Below are 21,956 nucleotides of genomic sequence, written 5' to 3'. Positions count from 1 at the left end.
AGATCTGGAATTCCTGAAGCAAAGATGGCTATTCTAGGAAGACATAGAGGTTAAAGAACTGTTCACAGGTCAGAAACCCAATGAGGAGCAGGGTTGGTCCTGCTAGGGAAGCCCCACCCGGGGCCGTTTGCTCTTCAGTCTCGCCCCTCACTGGTCTGCAGCATCTCTGGCTCTGTACTTTCAAAGATATAAGATGTCCTTGTTTCACCCATTCCATTCTGTCCTTTCCCGAGTCCCTCACTCCTGAGCAACATTGGCCCATCTTATACATATGCACGCACGTACACACGCACGCACGTACGCACGCACGCACGCACGCATGCATGCACGGGCATACACACGCCTAGCATGAGAAGTAAATAATAAGGAAGTGAGGGACAAAGAGAAGGCTCCACACAGAGAATGGACAACAAAGAGCAAAGGAGATTCAATGATACTGATGAGAGAGAAATGAGACGCTGGGTTAGGAAGGCCAGGTCCTAGTCTTAGCCTCAGTGCTTCCTTTCTGAGCTACCTGGGAGAACCCCTTAACTTCTCCGAGCCCCATTTTCCTATCTGTGAGGCAGCCATTGTGGGCTATTTTGCAGGTGCCTGAGATTCATTAATGGATGATACAGTTTTAGAACGCCCTGTCTTAGGGTTGAGGTGGAAAATAAAAACAAATTTAGCAAGGGAGGGATTTAGTGTCCTAGAGATGGTGTAGGGTGGAGGTCAGGAGCCCCAGGTCTTCTTGGTATACTCTCTCATTGGGAGCGACTTGTGGAAGGTGTGGTGTCTTCTTAAATGCAGTGACTGACTGCAGAGCACACAGCATGTGAGGTCCTTGACCAACCATGCTTGGAGCTGGAGATCTGCAGGGGGCATCATCATGGCTGCTGCTGCAGGGGAGAAGAATGCAGGCCTGGGGTGTGAGCGGATTGCAATTTTAAGAGGGTGGGCAGATGGGTGTCCCAGAGAAAATGATATGAGAGCGAATATTTGGAGGTGCGGGACAGAGGTAGGCTATCTCTCTCATCACTGTTGCTGACCTTACAACCCCGTTTTTCCAGGCGAGTGAGCCAGCTGTGGATTCATGTGTGGGAAAGAGCTTTCTAACAGTAGAGACTCGGCTGCCAGAAAATGAACAAATAAGGCCATTTGTCCTGGCATCTTGGGCTGACATGTCTCCAAGAGAGGAGATGCTGGCCTCTCTCCCAGACCATGTGGGACCCCTTTGCTGGGGAGGAAGGACCTGGATGGCCATGCCACCATTGGGAGAGCAAGGCATTCTGTTTCCAGGGAATGCTGCTCCAAGGGATCCAGAACTCTCTGAAGGGCCAAAACAAATAGCCCTCAAGGTCCCCAGAGGATAGAATCTTATTTTCAGCTCAACAATGGGATATAAAACTCAGTCTTCTTTTCTCAGACATCCAGATGAATATGTTATTCACCTTGACAACAGCAGTTAACTATAGTTCCCGATAAGAGATGATTTTTGTCTCTGTGGCATCCTGGCAGACTGTTTCATCAGTAACGCACAAAGTCAAGTCCTAAGAGGCTGGCAGTCTCCAAGGGTCTAGTGTGTGCTTGGCTTTGCTCAGGTAACTTAGCTGTGTTTCATGAGCATTTGCTGCACTTTGCAAAAATAAGAAGCTGACATGAAGTGCACAGGACCCAGATGGTCAGTGGTGGAGTTGGAGCTCCCATGTAGGTGTAGGTGTTTCCAATGGCTAGGCTCCTTACCACACTGCTTCTCTCTTGCCCTTCCTAACTATTCACTCCTCATTATGTTTGAAGCACAGAATTGTATTTTAATTACTTCTCTGAGGATCTATCTCCCCATCTCCCATCCCTCACCTACTTTGCTGGAGAAATAGGTAGACAGTAATTTTTGTCTCTATTTGACCCACAGCATGAATCAGGGATTGCCTGCTTGGAAGCTCTCAAGTTGGGGGTTAGCTGGCCCGGTTGACTGCACTTTCCAAGAGAGGTAAGATATCCATATGCATTCATATTCTTTGGCAATGGCTTTTTAAAGGACATTTTATGACAGTATTGCCTAAGGAGACATGTTGTAGAATACCAGGTCCTGTTGTTAGAAATTCTGATTTGGTAGGTTCAGAGTAGACCCAGAGTCAACATTTTAGTAAGAGCCATTCCTGAGAATATGCAGCTAGATGGGCAGCCATTGATTGGATAACAGCCCACTTGGTGGCATTACTGAAGGAAATGGTCACAGTTCTCCTTTGTGTCCTTTGGAAAAGGGCCAAGGAGAGATGGCTCTATTGGCTCTAAGTAAATGCCCGGGTGAGCCCTGCTCAGCTTCAGGCACAGGTCTAGGATACAGATCAAAGGAGTGGGGACTATGGAGACTTAATATGTGTTTTTTTCATGTGGTCAAATTTCCTCCACCTGCTTAGAAATGCTCTGGTAATAACTCAGAGAAAGAACTTGACCCTGCCTTGGAGCAGAACTGTGTGAAGAGGTAGAAACTCCAGGGACCTTTATATCCATTTTTTTCTGATTGGCATGAACATTGGAGAATGGAGTTAGTGTTATGAGACTAATGGATGAGGAGCCCAAGCCTCCTGATTGCCCTTGTTCACTTGAGTCCAGTAAGTGAGAAGCTCTCATGTCCAGTGTGGTCCACACTGTGTGGTCCTGCTGACTCAGAAGAGTTCAAAGGAGTTCACAATTCAAGTTCTCAAACACTCAGCATGCAGTGGGACAGAAGTCACAGTTAATGCCACCCCTCACCCCTTTCAATATTGACTTCCAGATGCTGCCCCCAATTTCCTGCTGATAGATGGCTATCTATCCCTTGGTTCAAGGTCTTCCCAATTTTGGTGGTAGAGTATCTAATACAACTTTAGTTGGAAGCAGACAAATATGCTAATATTGCTTACTGTGTTCAGTTGTAAGGATTTGAGATGTATTAGTTCATTAAATTAAATGCTGCCTGGAATATGTACTGTTACCATTACCAGTTAACAATGAGGAAACTGAGGTACAGTGAGGTCCAGGCTGTGGAACTAACCTATGGTGGAGGAAGGTTTTGAATCCAGGATTTTTGAGTCTATATACTATCCATGGAAGGTTTTTATTTCAATGTGTGTTGAAAAATAAAAACTTTAAATGGCCACCAGGAAGATAGGGACTCTGGCCTGCCTTGCTACCAGATCTTGACTAAATCAAAGACAATGATAAGAAAGAAAGAGCTTGAAAAATTATAAAGTAGACCCTCTACTTTTCAGAAGAGGAAACTGAGGCCTGAGAGCCAAAAGACCTTCCCCACTGTCCTGCTGTAGGTCTGTAGCCAAGCTGGAATGGACTTCCCAGTCTCCTGGGGCCAGCCTCATGCTCAGTGCTTTTGTCCAGAATATCCATTCACATGGATTTGAAAGTCAAGACTTCTACAACTTAAATCACCCCCAAATAGTTTGGAACCAGGCATACATAGTAGCTTACATCTATCAGAACACTTGAGACCCACTCCCCGAAGCCAGTTGGCCAACAGCACAAGTCACAGTCAGCTGAGCTTCTAGTGAAAGCACACTGTCTGAGGCCCAGACAAGGCAGGGTTGAGTTCTAAAGCACTCTGATGAGTGATACCTGTCTCTCCTCTTCTCGTGCCCATGGCCTCCCCTCTTTATTCTGCTCTCTTCCTTCTTTTCCCTGCCTAGTCCCACACACCCTCTGTATCACAGTCCCCAAAACTACATCTCCTGTGCAGAACACATCTCTTCCTGGAGACCTTCCTTCCTGGGTTCCTGTCCTCTCCCACATGCCTTCAGCCTCATGCTTTGCCTCCATAGCCTGGGAGCTGGGATTAGTGATACTTGGTTTGGGTTGTGCCTGGATTTACTTCTGTCTGGTACCTTAATTTCCCTTTCCTGTGCAGTGCCTCACTTTCCTAATCCGTCAAACAGTGATAGGATTGAGCGGTCCCTAGTAACCTATTGTTGGCCATGAGTGCCATCCTGGAGAAATGTTTGTTCTCCTTGCCCTTCCTTTGTATTTCTTCTCCCCCATACTCAGCTGTCAGAAGCAAACCGCAACTTCCCATGCCCCAGGAAATCTTTAAATAAAGCTTAGTTTTTCCCTGGGGAGGGAGAAGTGTCACATTATTCTTTTTCAAAATAGTGACAGGACAGTTAAAAAAAAAAGAAAGAAAAAGAAAAAGAAAGAAAACAAAAACAAAACAAAACCCCTGAAGCAAGTCAAAACAGGAAAAGCCACCCCTGCAGGAGGAGGTGGGGAGGGAGGGAGGGAGGGAGGAGGGCAGCAGCTCCACAGAGTTCCAAGGGACATTCAGCCCTGCATGTGCTTTACAGAACACTAGAGATCTTACCACAGACCAAGAGGAGAAGAATTGACTGGGCTGACAGCTCTGGTGGGAAGTAACTCCAGACCAACAAAGGCCCTGTCTAAAAATACTCAGCCGGGACCTTACTGTTTCCAAGACAGATGGACACTGCGGGCTGGCGTAGGGCAGTGTCGGGGGAGGAAATTGTATCTGACAGTGATAACAATCTGGCCTCTCCCAGAGCTTCCCATCCTGAGAGTCCAGAGGGCTGGCCGGATCTCTCCACTTGTGCAAGAGGGGTGGCTGGAAATAGAATCCTCCCAGGCTGCAGGGTAGCCATCCAGCATGAGGGCCCACAGAACATCTCCCTCAAAGCCATCCTTGGAGAGGAGGCAGATAAGCGGTGGGAGCCACCGGAGTGATTGGATGAGACGCGGCACTGGGGGTGGGTGGGGTGGGGTAGAGAAGGACGACTCTGTGAGCACCTACAGTCCTAGCTTCAGGCTGAAGCAGAGGCCGTGTGTTTATATGCCTGTCCTCATGACTTTCAGGAAGTCTTGCTTAAGCTCTTTGGATTTAACCTCCCAAATGGAAAGAGGGAGGGATGCAATTTCAGAAGCAGTATGTTCAGTTCTGAGAGACACACTTTAAGTAGGAAAACAACCAAATAGGGAGGTCAAGTGGAGAGTCAAAGGGACCAACATAATGAAGGACTCCCATGAGACAGGAGGCTGTGGTTTGCTCTACATGGTTGCAGATGGCAGGAAGACAGTTGGGGAGACAAAGTCCAGAAGCAAATAGTGCCAGCCGAGGAGAGGGGAGGCGTTCTCCACGTCAGCATTGTTCCTGTGTGCCCTACACACAGAAGCATAGAACTACTTACCTTTAGGGCGAGTGGCTGCCTTTGGACATCTTAGAGACCATATCCCTCACCTATTTCCTGGCCACCATCTAGGCAGCAACTCCAAATAGGACAAAGATTAAGCAAAAACAATAAACATGGTACCAATTTGTACTCAGATTGAGGGATAGAATTGATTCCCAATCCCTGATCTACCAATGTTTCCAAATCCAGTCTTCATAACCTGGCTTTCAGAACTAATTGTATTCAACGTCTTCTTTTCTGATGGGAAAGTAGGGTGCCTTAGCCCAAGTAGCAGATCTTGGTTACTTTAGATATTTTATTCCATCTATGAAGCTTATAATTTTCTGTCCTGTGATTCAACTGAGTTTGAAGAAGAATGCGTGAGAACAGGAGAGTTTCTTCTGTCCATTCCAAGGCCAAATAGGACTTTTTGGCCTCTTTGAGAGATGGCACCAATGAACAGCTCCTTAGGGGAAGCCCCTGTGTTAAAAGAGTGTCTCCATCTCTCCCTAGAGACACAAACACCCCCAGGACCAGAGGAGCTCAATTCAGCTTAGTTGGCACAACATTGTTGAACATTTATGATGTTCCAGGTTGCGTGCAAGGCTTTCCTGTGTACACAAGATGAATAAGTCCTGCTCCCTAGTTGGTCAGCTCCAGAATCAGAACACTAGGCAGCACTTAGGGAATGGGGTACACTAAGTTCATCTCCTTCACTCACAGTGGGGGCTTCGTTGTCTCTGAACTTCCTTTCCCCCTGGGGTCTCACAGACCATGCCAATCTCTAGATTCTTCAGGGAGAAGCCAGCTTAGACACATGAAGTGACTCACCCTCTCGGACCCATAAAAGCTTTTGTCTGAGACTGTGAGAATCTCTTCAATAAAAAGAAGGTGTCTTCATTGCAGAGTGGAGGTGGCGTGTGTGTATGTGTGTGTACCTCATCCACCTCTGCCACCTGTCTTCTGTCTGATGATTCTACTTGGAATCTGTATGACCTCCTTTTTCTCCCTCTCCCCCCAATTAGGGCAGTTTTCTGGTTTTTTTTTCCCAGAGGGCATTTTTTTTTTTTTTTTTTTTTTTTGTTTTGTTTAACTTTACTAGCTGGTAAGGAACACATGCCCCAGATAAAAACATTACTTGATTCAGATGTTCAGAAACGCAATTTTCTTTTTAAAAATTAAATGTGAACATGCTGTTTACTGATGATCTAAACTTTCATAAATGTTCTTCCTTAAAGTGGCCGTTCTTTAAAACTTGGTCACTTCCGGGTGAGTGTTTTTGAAGCAGAAATCACTTTTCCGGCTTCCTTCCCTTTGCCTGTCTTGTCCCTTTGCTCTTCCCTGGTAGCAGAGCTAAAGCATATGTAGTATTACATTATTTAACAGTGTCTAGGAAATGCACTCACTCATTACTTAGTATAGGAAAAGAAATTTTGGAGTGTAAATTAACACGTTATAAGGCAAGTCTTAAGGCTATCCCATCATACAAATAAGTCAAGTTAGGACAAAGAGGCAAAGTAACTTCTCCATGTCACACAGGCTTGGCGGGATCAGAGGTGGGATTTTGACCCAGGTGGTCTGCTTCAGAGTGCAGGACCATGACCATGATGACAGTTCCATTTTTTTGTCACTTATAAATCACTTTCTTACCTCAGGAGGAGAAAACACAGCTCCTCCATGGGCCAAAGACCACCTAACAAAAAAACTCCAGTAGCAGACATGCAAAGCCTTCTTTTGAGTTATTGGCCAGGACTGTTGTTGAAGAGACTCCCAAAATATTCAGCCTACTCCAGTTGTCTTTAGTTGCTCCCAGAAGTGGAAGGTAAGTTCCTATTGCTGAAGACTATATACGTCAGAAACAGGGCCCAGAGACCCCTGAATGGAGCTGACTTGGATGCTTCTTCCCTGAAGATTAGCTTTCACAGTACCAGAAATCACCATGCAAGCTTCCAAAAGGAAGGAAGCAACCACCAGTCCTACCCATCTATGATGCCAAAGAATCCCATTGATGACTAGCACAGCACCATAACTGTAAGGGAGAAGCAGTGGTACATGTCAGTATGTAGCTGTGGGTGGCCTCGAACTCACTGAGAACCCACCTCTATCATGGTGGTAACCAATGGCTCTCTAATTGGACTAAAGACCCACTCAACCAGAGAGAATCCACGGCTGGTATTGGAAACCTAGCTAACTATTCAGTGCTAGTCAAGTCATGGATATTGGAGGAGAATCTACAACCATTAATTTACCTAAACCAGCATCATCCTCTCTAATAACATTCTAAACATTTGTTCTTATACCCACAGATAAGAGTAGTCCTCACCCCTCATCAAGGAAGCATCTCTTCACAGTACCCAGAGACCAACATATACAACCAAAATCAATCAAAATGCAGAGTTATGGCGCCCAGTCCCAATAGGCACATTTACAAAGGGGGGCAGGAAGATTTTAAGAGCCATAGGATAGGGAGTTTGCTGTGAGATTGTGTTGCCTAGGATGCTGAGAGTAGGAGAAATAATCTTCCCCAGGGAAGAGCACAACAATTGGTGATCCAACACTAAACAGTCAGCCCTGGAAACATACATACAAGTAACATTACACAGACTGAGCAGGTCGTATTTAGGAAAATATAATTACACACACACACACACACACACACACACACAGATACACACACACACACACACACACACACACACACACATGCAGGTTTTAATTTCCATCTTCCATCCCATTCTTGTTCAACATAAAGAATAAAATGTGATACATATGTATACAGTCCTTTGTGTGTTTTTATACCATCTTAGCAGTTTGTAAATGTTAGCTCAGTTTGTTTTATTATCTTTAAAATTATAATATAATCACAACACTATCCTTTCCTTGTCCTCCCTCCATGCCCTACCAAATACCCTTCCCCCCTTCTTTATAGTCATGGCCTCTTTTTTCATTAATTGCTATTAATGTGTGTGTGTGTGTGTGTGTGTGTGTGTGTGTGTGTGTGTGTGTGTGTACATGCATGCACCCAGGTGAATATGTATCCGTGTGGAGGCAAGAGATCAATCTTGTGTGTCCTTCATTCTGTCCACCTTATTTCTGAGAAAGGGTCTTTCACTGGTCAACAACTCGTCCATTAAGCCAGGCTGGCTGGCTAGAGGGCCCCAGGGACTCTGTCTCTGCCTCCCAAGAACTGGGACTAAAACCGAGTGACACCATGCTGGGCTTTTCCCCCCACCCCACTTTCCTTTGCCAGTGTTCTAAGGCTTGAACTTGGGTTCCTCCTGCTTGCCAGATGAGCATGTTGTCAACTGGTGTCTCCTCAGCTGTGGTTGTCATTTCCAAAAGCCTAAACCTAGCAGGAGCCCCTACCTGTCCTGGAATGGGAGGAAAAAAGAAAGACAAGCATTAAGAGCAAAGCTGACAGAAGATATTTCCAGGGCCCTGCTGTGGGAGTGATGTCATGGCCGTGGGAGTGACATCATGGCTGTGGGAGTGACGGCATGGCTGTGGGAGTGATGCCATGGCTGTGGAGTGACATCATGGCTGTGGAGTGACGTCATAGCTGTGGGAGTGACCTCATGGCTGTGGGAGTAATGTCATGGCTGTTGGCTGTGGGAGTGACATCATAGCTTTGGGAGTGACGTCATGGCCGTGGGAGTGACATGGTGCACCCAGGAGAAGCTAGTCTTTCAGGTAACAGCGGTGGAGAGCCTTGGGAATCCTGCAGACTGTGTAGACTTGCTCTTGGGGTATATCAGATGACTTGGGCTGGCTCGTGACTCAGGGTGTGTTTCCTATTGGTGCAACTGCAGGAGAAGCCTCCCATGGCAGTGCAAGTTTTACTCAACCCCTTGGCTCCAGGTGTCTTGAGGACTTGGTGTGAGAGTCATGGGCTCCAAAGGAAATGCAAACCTAGGCGGTCAGCACAGGCGAGTTAGTGGGCAAAACCAACTTCAGGTAGGAGCAGGGACTGGAAGGGAGGAACGGACGAATGTTGCTTGTGTGAGGCTTCGTTTTAAATTTTAGACAAATGCCTTTTGCCTCCTCCTTGGTTTTCCCCAAGGAGAAACAGCAGTTACAGGTCTCTGATTTTAACCAGGACTTCCTCAGAGCATCAGACAGGCAGGGGGCTTAGCCTCTTCCCCTCCACTTCCCCAGCCCCCCTCCCTGAGGCTGTCTGCACTCTGTGTTTCACTTCCTGCTCTCCTTGTGAAAGCTCCCAGGCTCCCTTGTGCAGCTGCTCCACAGCTGGTGGCCCCCCAGTCACCTCCTGCCCACCCCCATCACTTCCTTGTTGAAGGGGCTTGGGGAGAGTGGAAGGTGCTATATTAATATAAGACATTTCCTCCCTTGTCCCCTCAGCTGTGGAGCTCAGCTGTGTGTCCTCTGGCACCTACAAAATCAAGCACCTGCTTTCCAGATGTTGGTACCCAGTATCCGGCAAAGCTGCCACTCCCATAGAATGGAGACAGGTATAGAGTTGGGAGCAAAGTTCAGTGGAATTATTGGCCGGAAAAAGTTTGGTGGGAGTGGGACATCATTCTTTCCATCCTTCCATCTTTAGGAGGCCAGAAACTAAACAATGGTATTCTTTGTTTTAACATTATCTAGTGGAAGAAGCCCCAACTTCCCAAGGGCTCCTTGTCGAGGCTGTTCTCCATGACCAGTAATATTTCTTTCTAGTTTGAAGAGAGCCAGGTGTACACTATGCAGAGCTCATATATAATAATCACTCTTCCTTTTCCCCCAAGGTTGATTATTGAGATTGGAGGGAGTATGGGTGCCCTAGAATGAACACTGTCTTTATGGCCACATGATTTCAAATCCAGGTCTCTATGACCTGTCTTAACCTCCATATCTCAGTTCTGCCCTCCTTAAAACTTGACATAGTATCCCTGATCTGAAAGAGTTTTGTGGACTGAACACAATACTTGTGCATACCTAGTGTTGCTGTTGCCTCAGAGATCCCCAGCAAGTCACAGTGGATGCCATTGTAATTAACCTAGACAACAACAACAGCAGCAGTGGTAACAACAACAACAACAACAACAACAACAACAACAACAACAACAACTCATGCCCAGCACTAAGAACGGCAGTCTGCTTCTGATAGGAGCCTGCTAATATAAATGCTGTTATAGTGAACCAGCTCCTCCTTTTGTTGATTTACTGCTTCTTCTTCTTGTTGTTGTTTTGGAGACAGTCTTTCTGTGTAAGCCAGGTTAGCCTTGGTTCTCTTGTTTACTCTGACTAGTGTTGGGATTATAGGCATTCATTATTATATTCCACCAATACTTTTTCCTTCCCTTCTTCCCTCTCTCCCTCCCTTCCTCCCTTCCTCTCTTCCTTCCTTTTATTCCTTCTTTCCTTCCTTTCCTCTCTGTGGCACTAGGGGTTGAAACTAGGGATCTGTACAGTCTAGGCAAGTACTCTATGATTAGCCATATTCTTACCCCCCCCTTTTCACTTAATTGTTTTTAATCCATTTTTAATTAAAATAGAAATACATCACTTTCCCCTTCTCTTTTTTCCTTCCAACTCCTTCCATGTCTACCCACTCTCAAATTGATAGCCTCTTTTTCTTTGACTATCATAGTTACATTCATATATACAAATATATGTATGTACAACCATATTCACACAACCTGCCTAGTCTGCTTTTGTTGTTTGTGTGCATATGGTTTCAGGGATGACTTTTTTGTATTGGATAACCAACCAGGGGGCTCACATTTGAGAGAGGCTAATTCTTTCCTGGTAGTCATTAGTTCTCTGTAGTTCTTTGTCCAGAGATGGGACCCTGTGAAAATTTCCTCTTCCAAGTTAACATGTCTATTGATATCACCATTGGTTCAATCTTGTCTATGCCGTCATTTCTAGGAAAGAGTCTTTCACAGCAGACTTTTCTTTTTCATTTTTTTAAAAAAAATTTAGACAAGGCCCTCACTAAGTTGCACAGGCTAGCCTTTTTGTAGCCCAGGCATATCTAGAAGTTTTAATTCTTTTGCCTCAGCCACCCAAGTAGTTGGGATTGTAGGCTTGAGCCACTATGCTTGACTTGAAAATCTTTAGAGGTTTTAAAGGCACTTGTGGTCTACCTGTATTAGAATTGCCTGGGAACAGTGGTTAAAACTGTAGAATTCTGTTCCCAGTCACACCTATTGAATCAGGATCTGTTGGTTGGACCAGAAAAATTAATGCTTTATCAAGATCTTAAAGTCTGAGGGCAAATGCTTACCTTGTGTTGGTGAGGTCCAAGAAAAGATGTCACCTGGCACTCCCTGTATACAGAGCAGAAGTTCTGTCTTGAGTCTTGAGTTTTGTCTTTCCATGGATCCAGCAGCCAGCTGGCACCTGCCTTACTGGAAACAGAGGGACACAGAAGATATTTGAAATAAACATAAAGGTCATTCCACCTGTCTCTCATTAACTATAAAAATCCTTTTAATGGAAATCTAAAGGGTGGATTTTGGGTTCTCCAAGAGGTTTGAGGATAAGAAAGAAAAGCAAAACCAAACAAAAACCAGGATCCAGGATCAGAAAGAGAGGTTTGGCCATAGCCTAGGGCCCTGGTTGTGCTTATGGGAGCCTGGTGGCCTAGGAGGTTGAACACTGGCTACGGTGGAGAGACAGGGAGAGGGTTGGGCTTCAGAGTCTCTGACAGGCAGACAGAAACTGAGATGTATATATAGGTCATCATCCCAATGTTTCTGAATGGCTAGACAGAGGGAACCAGTTCTGAGAAATTGGGGCCCCCTTTGAGAATAAAACAGAAGTCAAAAGAATGGAGATAGGAAAAAGTAATGTGGGGTAGGAAGACGATCTAGGCTATGTTAATTGTTGCATTCATAAATGGATTTCTGAAGCCTCACTGGGTATACAACCCTGGATGTATAAGAAGGAAGCAAGAGCCCTTGTCAAGGAATGTAGGGTGTGTGGGACAAGGACAAGTGGGACTCATCTGGGACCTGTTCTGATGTGACTGACATTCTGATTTCATAACCTTGCAAATGCTATAAGGAGAAACCACCTTTCTGACTGTGGCAAGGGCTCACTTTTATAGAATATGGGGAAAGTGTCCAGCATGGTGCCTGCATATAGAAGTTCTCCACAACTATGAAAACTCCTTCTGGGGAATCTAAGCCCCAGAGATGGGAGGTAGCCTTGTTAAGCATTGGGTTTGGTGTTCCAAGGACATGATTGCCTTGACACCTATGTTTTGGAGCTCAGCTACAATTCAGCACAGTTTAATCAACCCATTTAAAACCCACAAATCCCAGAGAAACTGGATCATTTGTTGGATTCTGAAGTTCTCTGTAGAGTTTATCTTATTCAGCGATCTTGGGTCATGTCATGTGAGGATAAAAAGAGCCAGACTTTGGTCTTCCTGAAGGACAGATCTAGGATCAGCAACTGTTTTGATTATTTTGTTTTATTATTTTTTTGTATTTGAAAAATAGCAACATTCGAAGAGAGAACATAGGAGGTCCAAGTTCTAAGCAAGATGGAGGAGGCATGCTTTCCCTTTGCATTGAGGGCAACGCCTGGGGTGAGGAATGTATGGGAATGCTTTCCCTTTCCATTGAGGGCAACGCCTGGGGTGAGGAAGGTATGGAACAGTTACTCGACTTGAAAGTAAGCAGCAGCATGAAGACTGGGAAACAAGGTTTAATTCATTTCCCCTCCAATCTTTCTGGGCTCTGGTGCAGCCCTGAACCAGGACAGTGAGATGTAGACAGAGGACCAGGAGGAGTGTTCTGATTATGGCCTGGGTGGGAAGGAAAGCCCATATATAACATTTAGAAAGAATAGGGGGAAATCCTGTCAACTTCTCCTCTGTTTTAGTCTTTATTTGTACATTGGTGTGTGTGTGTGTGTGTGTGTGTGTGTGTGTGTGTGTGTGTGTGTGTGTGTGTGAATCCCAAATCATCCGATGGTTCTGAAGCCATGAGCACCTTTAGGAGCTGAAAATCTTTCTCTACTGTGGTGGGAGGAGCTGTGGTTCCATGCAGGGGTGGGGAAGGCGGGGGATTGGACTCCTAGTATGTTTTGTTCTCTTTTTCTGTTTACCTACTTGTTGGCTTGGGCTTGGGCACAGCTGTCGAAATGAGTAGTAATGGAGGGTAATTGTAGCCCTGGCTTTCTGGCTGGAGGACGAGAAAGGTGTGCTCCAGGAAACAGGAAACTATTTCAGAGATGGTGGAGAGGGAGGGGCTTTTGAGGATGACTCCTTAAAGGGGTTTATGATCAGCTCGACTGTACCCAGGAGGTATGCTTGTGTGAATTTTAATTTTATTCATTTTGTGCGTATGAGTGTTTTGCTTTCACATATGACTACACACCATATGTATGCAGTGCCTGTGGAAGCCAGAAGAGGGCGTTGTATCCTCTGCATTGGGAGTTACAGAGGAGCTGTCATGTGGGCAATGGAAGCTGAACCAGGGTCCTATGCAAGAGCAGCTTGTGCTTTTAACTACTAATCCATCATGCAGCCCCTAAATGTACTATTTTGCTTTTTTATAATGACTAGCAGACAGTAGGTTTGCTGACCCCAGCATCACCACACATACATGTCATATGTGGGCTATCTAAGCATGATAGCTCTGACTTCAGTAGCATAAGTCTGTGGCTGTCAACCCAAAAGTCATTTGCAGCACATGACTTCACATTATCTCAAATGAGCTTCGCCTGATACAATCTCTGATGTGCTTGGATTCAGTCTTGCTGTTTTATTCTCTGCTTCCCATTCACTCCTGCTACTCATTTGTTTTTCTTTCTCCTTGGGTGCTCTCACTGGAGCTATCTAAACATTCCTTTCTGATGTATTTTACTGTGTAGCCATTGCCTTTTTTACTATAACTCTTTGTAAGCAGGGTGATTAGTGGTTACTTTTAAAATTACTATGCATACATATACATACATCAGCATGTATATACACACACAGACATGCATGCATGCATACTTTGATTCAATCTCTCACTCTTTCAAGTGGAATATGGAAATTTGTTACATCCTCACACATTGAAAACCCCACCAGACAATGGCTTTTGTTTGGTATTTAAGCATTAAATACAGTTTTTTTTTTTTTTTTTAAAGAATGCAATAGGAGTGTCTCTGATAATCATCCAAATATTTATCCTCTCTGTTCTTTCCTTTCACTCATGATCTTCCAGTTTTCCTCCTAGCATTGTGTCTTCTATGCATAAAGGTTTTCTTGTAATGAAAATTAAGGGCAATTCTTCCGAGCAAAAAGAAAAAAAAATGGTCCTTTCAATTTTTCTTTGCCTGGAAAATTTTTATTCATTTTCAGCCCTGTATTTCCATTGGCTAAAGAGTTCTGTAGATAAAGGCTTTTGCTTTCAGAACTTAAAAAAAGAAAGTTGTTCTGGCTTCTTTGCTTTTTGTTTCCTTAAATTTTGATGAGGAATCCACTGTTGTAGAATATTATTTTTAAGGTGTGTTACTTTGGTTTGTATTGCATTTGTTTAACTCTGTGAAGCTGTGTTATTGTGCCTGTCTAAAACACCTGATGGTCTAGAAAAGAGCTGAATGGTCAATAGTGAGGCAGCACAGGGATAGGTGGGGCTGCCAGGCAAAGAGAATAAATAGAAGGAGAAATCTGGGAGAAGAAGAAGAAACAAGAAAAGAAGAGAGAGGACACACAGCCAGCCACTGAGTAAGAGTGAAAGCAAGACATACAGAAGTAAGAGAAGGAAAAAATCCCAGAGGCAAAAGATAGATAGAATAATTTAAATTAAGGAAAGCCAGAAACCAGCCAAGCTAAGGCCAGGTATTTATAATTAAGAATAAGACTCTGTGTGTGATTTATTTGGTACCTGGGTGGCAGGTCCCCCCAAAAGAGCAAAAACAAACAACATTTTGGCTTACCAACGTGGTGTTAAGGTAAAAGAAAACCCAACAACAATCTATTGACCTCCATATCATTAGGACCATTGTTTCACAGAGTCCTCTTCTCTCACTGCTTTCCAGAGGTTCTCATCTTTAGCTTTTACCACTTGCCTAAGAAGGGTCTGGGGGCTGGTTAGTTTGCATTTATCTAGACTGAGGTTTGCCTAGCTAGGAAATAGAAAATGTGGAAAAAAAGAAAGAAAGAAAAAAGCCCTACTCAGCTAAACTATGACAATAAACAAAAAAACTGGAAATCTAGAAAAGAAAAATCAATAGCAGAATGAAGATGCCTTAAAAAAAAATCACGTCACAAAGCTGGATTCCCACAAAGGATCTGACATGGACAACAGAGAGAAAAATATCTATGAAAAAGAGAACAGATTTCAGGGATGCATGGGTTGTTGGGGTGTGCTGGATAGTTTTATGTTAGCACAAGCTAAAGTCATTTGAGAGAAGGGAAACTCAATGAAGAAAATGCTTCCATGAGACTGTATTGTAGGCAAGCCTATAAGGCATTTTCTTAGTGAATGAAGGGGGAGGGCCCAGCCCAGTGTGGGTGGTGCCATTCCTGGGCCAGTGGTTATGGGTTCTATCAGAAAGCAGGCTGAGCAAGCCATGGGGAGCAAGGCAGTAAGCCGTACCCCTCCATGGCCTCTGCATCAGCTCCTGCCTCTAGGATCCTGCCCTGTTTGAGTTTCTGTCTTGAATTCCTTCAGTGATGACCTATGGAAGCGTAAGCCAAATAAACCCTTTCCTCTCCAACTTGCTTTTTGGTTATGATGTTTTATCGTAGCAATAATAACCCTAACTAGGACATGGAGTATCCAAAGGAGAGGGTATGCAAAATTTCCCAATCTAAAGACCGAAACCTGTAGATTTAAGAGGCTTGTAGTCCCAAAGGGAAGAGTCAATGTCTTCACAGAATCCTTATTTACTCAATACATATTTTTTTTCTAGTCAGGGAAGAGCAACAACGTGCAGATAAACAAGTTGGGAGCGACTGAAACAATAACCATTATGGAGGCAGAGTAGCAGACTTGAGAGGGTGAGGTGTGGCACAGGAAACACGGCTGGGTGATGTGCGAACAGAGTCCTGAAGAAAGTGAAGCCTGGATCTGGACAGAGATCTACGATGTGAGAGTTCAGGGAAACAGAGGTGGAGAGGCCCTGAGGCAGGGCCTTGCCTAGCAGTTTTTGTCTTAAGGGACTGAGTGAAACAAGGATGAGCAGGGTCTAGGTAGGAGAAAACTTACCTAAGAAGGCTGGGACATAGACTCTATGAAGACAGCACCTCAGAAAAAAAGGGGAAGGCAGGATATTTGAAGAACAGTCAAGAGTAAAGAGGTACTGAATGACAACTACCCAGGAAGCGGTCAGCACTGATAGAGCTGACTAGCAATGGACAAAAAGTGGGGACAGGGTTGAGTGAGCCCTGAGGGCTGAGTTAGGAAGTGGATACTCCTCTGAATAACTGCAGGAACCACCCTGAAGCAGAGAGTTAGCAGAGAGAATGTCTGGGTTTCTCTCTTCTGTCATTTAAATGCCTTGCACCAGCCAAATCTAACCACATCCCAGCTGTGGAGTCTTCTTCAAAGACCAGCCACCAAGCAGGGCAGAAGGGCAGAGAAGAATCTGGGGGCTGGAGAGCTGACTAGACTGTCTAGCCCTGAGAGCCGGAAGAAGAATGACTACCCGCTCTCAAGAGGAAGAATAAGTAGCTTGTAGGTGGGGACTTAGATTTACACTAGCAAGCCAGACGACCCAGCTAGAAGGTGAAACTCTCTGCTTCCAGTGAAAAAGCTGGGAAGGAGGTTTCTCCTGGCAAGGAGTCTGACCAGGTTTGTGAAGTGCCTTGGCCAAGGGGCAGGCTCAATGGACCAGATTCCTGTTCCTACCTCAACTTCCCCTGTGGCCACAAACACTAAATTGTAGTGTTAACTTTTGCGGCTCTATCTTCCATTTTCCTCCAGTTTTCATTGGGTGTGCCCTGCTTTTCCTGCCTGAGGCTGCTTTCCTACACAGGGTTCTTTGAAGAGTATGATTCTGCTTTAGTTCAGGGGTATCTTGGGACATAGTCTTCAATTTTGATAAACTTGAACCTGATGTCAGGACCACTTAAAATGATGAGATTTTAGAGGCAATAGGGAATTCTGCTCCAAGCTGGAATTCCAGAAGGGGTGCCTTGCAGATGTCACCGTCCATGTAGGGAGAAGCTAGCTCTTTGAATATCCAGTTTCTCAGCTATACTTCTGCCTGGTGTTCCTTTCAAACATGGCATCTCCTGAAGGGGATGTTGAAGATTAAGGCAGGACATCCTTAGTAGCCAGCTACCGGGCTCTCTGGAGAGACACTGGCAGGTCTCATGGGAGCCATGGACTGCAGACCTCATCTAGGGACTGTCATCACACCGGGAAAGTTCCAGGTAGCCTGTCTTGCTCTGTACCTGCTGCTGAGAAGGCTGGGGTGGTAGTTGAAGTAAGAAAGTCCCAGCAATCATGGGTTTGGCACTAGATGGTTGTGGGGAAGGATTGAATTGATGCCAGGAAAGAAGGGGGCACAAAAAGGGAAGAGATGGAGTAGAACATTTCATGACTTCTATCTCAAGGGGACAAACAAATGTAGCTTTCTTGTAGGGAAATGTGGAAAATGGTACTTATAGGTAGCAGCTGAGAATTTTCTGGTTCTGTTAAATCAGTTTGTCCATCCACACAGTTATATTTAAGAGGGCAACTTTCTCTCCTTTAATTGTTTTAAACATTTGGAAAGTTGGAAAAATAAGATTGTTTTCGCCCTTTCAGTGTTCTGTGTGTTTGGATAGATAGCCTTTCTTTGCAGCAGTCCTATGTGAGGCATGGGATACGCTAGAGGAGAGATTATCTCTAGTAGAGCAGAGATCTCCTTCTAGAGTAGAGAATTATCTTCAGTGACTTGAGCCAATGTACGTCAAGAGAAAGTGTAAAGATTTCTTTGTTATTTATTCTTGCAGCTTATTATAAGGGGAGGCATGTATATGGATTTGAGATGCAGACGGTAAATCTTAAATCTATTTCCCACTCAGCCATGAGTTCCTCAAATGATGGTTTGGGACTCTACTATGATTTGGAAATAAAGTCTCCCTCAAACAGGCTCTTGTGGTAAAGGATTGGTTCCTGGCTACCGAGATGCTGAGAGATGCTTTGGTCATAATGGCACTCTAACCTCATCAGTGGGTGAGTCATTGATGGATGGGTTCATAGCCAAGGAGGCTTTTAGGGAGATGGGCAATATGTGGAGAAATTGGGTCACTGGAGGCATATGTCTGAAGGGTTTATCTTGTCTCTGCCTCTATCTCTCTGCCTCTCATCTGCCATAAGGTTCCCCACAAGCTCCCCACTGTGACATCACTGCATATGGGCCTAGAAGTGTTGGAGTCAAATGATCATGAGTGGCAACTTCCAAAACCATGATCCAAAATAAATATGTCCCTTTAGCTTGCTCAGCTATCCTGTTACAGCAACTGAAAGTTCACCAAGATTGGTCCAAGTGAGGAAAGCGAGTTCTGAGTCTGCTTATGCCTAATCAGCCCCAACACTCACACTTCAGAATCCAAAGTTGAGATTTCCATTTCAGTGTACCCAGTACAATCTTCACAGTGTTCCATGAAAACCTCTGAACTTCAGATACTTCATCTGTAAGATGGGGAAGTCATTGTCCTATTGAATAATTGGCATGGTAGGCATTATCCGATTGGACAGCTGTCAGGGGTAAACAAGGGCCCTTCATAAATGCTTACAAAATAAGACTATATGATGCCAGGCAGGCTCTTTTTAGGGACAGAGGAAATGACAGGGGAACACAGCAATTGCTCTCTTTTCTCATTTTATCACGCTTCTAATATTAATTGTAGCTATATCACATATTATGTCATTTCTGCCATAAATATTTCATATCTATCTAAGGGAAGACAAGGACTCCAAAAAACCCTCAAATCTATTATTACTTAAAATTTAAATTTAAGTTCTTAATATTATGCACTATTATCCAGTTAGTGTTCAACTCTGTCTCATAGATTTCCCTTGTTTAATCAGAATTTTAGCTACGTCCACAAATTGGCATTGATTATGGAGACAATTTCTTTCCCCTAATTTTAAAATTTGAAATATCATATACCCATAAATCTTACAAACAAATATATATATATATATTTGTATATATATATGTATGTATAAAGGCTGTTGTAGTTTGAATGAGAATGTTCCCCATAGTCTCTGGAGCTGAGCACTTGGTCCCCAGTTGGTGATGCTGTTTGGTATTTGGAGATGTTTAGGAGCTGCGGCCTTGTTGGAGGAAGTACATTACTGGAGGTGGGCTTAAAAGTTTAAAAAACTGGCTCCATTTCCAGTTCACTCTTTCTGCCTGGGCTTGTGGTTTAACAGATGAGCTCTCAGCTTGCGGCTCTGGCTGCCATGCTGGCCTGATGCCACACTTACCCACTGTGATGGTGATGGACTCTTATCCCTCTGGAACCATAAGTCCAAATCAACTCTGTCTTCTGTAAGTTGCCTTGGTTGTGGTATTTTATCACAGTGACAGAAAAGTAATTAATACAAGTGCTTTGCACCTATTACTCCAACTCCCCATTATCAAAACCAAGGAATTAGTATAGACATAACCCAATTAATTATACTGCCAACCTCATTCAGATTTGACTGCATTGACACTCACTTATCTTTCTATGTCGTTATGTTTAATTCTATGACATTGTAGCCTATGTATGGTTCATAGGACCTCTAGCCTAGACCACATACAGAATCATTGTCACCACAATGGAATTCTCTCCAATTAGCCACACCCTCCTTTTTCTTCCCAACCCCTAAAAACCACTGATCTATTCCATATCTCCACAGTTTCATTTTTAGAAAATGTTATATAAACAGAATCGTAAAATATGGAACCTGTTGATGTCTCTGTATTTCAAATTACATTTTAGGGAATTCTTTACATGATAAAGAATTTGTAACTAACCATTTTGGAAGATCAAATTCCGACCTACCAAACAGATGGCTGTGTATGTGGGTGTTCATTCATTCAACACATACTTGTTGATGATCTGACATGTGTCTGTAGCACAATGGTAGATAAGAAAATAATTGTTCTCTTGTGACTGTGGCTGTGTTATGTGTCTGTTGGGTTGGGTTGTCAGAGTAGTATCTACAAGTCATAAAAGCATTAGTTCTCTCCGGAAGGGGATGTTAGGCTTGGCCTGGGTTTTAGTCCATGCTCTCTTTTCTTCTCATGTCTGGGATTGTCCAACCCCACCCATGTAATCAGTCTGTCTCAGTTTATTCAGAATCCTCCAACAAAATAGCATAAAGTGAGTAGCTTATAAGCAGAAATTTATTTCCCACAGGTCTGGAGGCTACAGAGTCAAAGATCAAGGCAATAGTATATTTAATGTCTGGCCAGAGCTTGCTTTTTGCCTTGTTGTTGTTCTGCATGGTAGAAGGGTCTAGCTAGCTCTCTGAAACTCATTTATGAGGATCCTAATTCCAAGACTGAGGACTCTATTTTTCCTGACCCAAATACCCAAAGGCACCACCCAACTCTTAGTGCAATCATCTTTTGTGTGAGAAGTTCAGCATATGAATCTCTGGGGACACAAACATTGTGCCAATTGATGCCTCCCAGGCTTTTGAACCAATCTTGACTGGTAGCAGGAGTGACTTCAATCTGTTTTAGGATTTGGCACCTGAAAGACCTTTCTCTGCTCTGGCACCCTGTTGGGACCTTGAACTTATGTCTGCTCACCAAGTCTCTGGAGTGCAGGCCAGTGTTTTCCCAGGGCTCCATCACTGTAACTAGGTCCCTAGGTCTGGTCACAGGTAGCGACTGCTTCGTGTTTAAGAACCTCTAGGATTGAATGTATTCTAACTAGGCTTAGCCTACAGGGATGCTGAGGCCACATGGGTCCCTGTCAGCCTCCTGGCCAGACTGTATTTTACTTTTATCTGCTCAAGAATTCTGATCCCATTTTCCAAACCCCAACCGGCTGTTGACCCTCTGTCCTCATCTCTCCCTGTATGGGCACTTCGTTCCCGATTTGTCCTTTGCGTACTAAGTGTTTCCTGCCAGCTTAGCCCCAGTTTTCTTTACCTATCCTTGGAAGAGTCCACTTCTGCTTTTGGGTGCTCAAGCTTGTGCTGTGCCATACTGCTGGGTCATGGTCATGATTATTTCATTCTTTATAAAAATATCTTTTTTTTATTTTTTGGTTTTTTTTTGTTTTTGGTTTTTTGAGACAGGGTTTCTCTGTGTAGCTTTGCGCCTTTTCTGGAGCTCACGTGGTAATCCAGACTGGCCTACGAACTCACGGAGATCCGCTTGGCTCTGCCTCCCGAGTGCTGGGATTAAAGGCGTGCGCCACCACTGCCCGGCTAAAAATATCTATTCTTGAGCTAAACCATCAATAGAAGAGAACCAGTTTAGATATCTCTCCTAACCAGAAGTAATATGATATAGAAAAGAGGGCCAGAATATGGCCTGCTGGAGTAAAACTATATGGAAGTTGGGGGGGGGGATATAAAAGACTTGGGTTTTGTTCTTAACTTATCATCATATATCAGATCAATGTATATTTAGATTGTATTGGGTTAGATTGTTTGATTTTAAACTTGCTCTTTGAGTTTTATTAAAAATCATTAAATGAATTTTGGCTTGAGGTTAGAACAGTGTTTCCAACAATTTCTGAAATGGCCCTTAATATACTTCTGTAGTTTTGTGATACATATTTATATAGAGTGCCATTCTCAGCATGTGTGATTATAAAAGTCAGAATCCCAGTCAACCCTGAGAAACTTAAAGATTCTCCATGTACTGTAGTATAAAAGATATAGCTCTAAGAAAACATAGGACATGAAAGTAAAA

The sequence above is a fragment of the Onychomys torridus genome, chromosome 23 (genome assembly GCF_903995425.1).
Source record: "Onychomys torridus chromosome 23, mOncTor1.1, whole genome shotgun sequence".
Lineage (NCBI taxonomy): Eukaryota > Metazoa > Chordata > Mammalia > Rodentia > Cricetidae > Onychomys > Onychomys torridus.
This window is presented reverse-complemented; position numbering follows the sequence as displayed.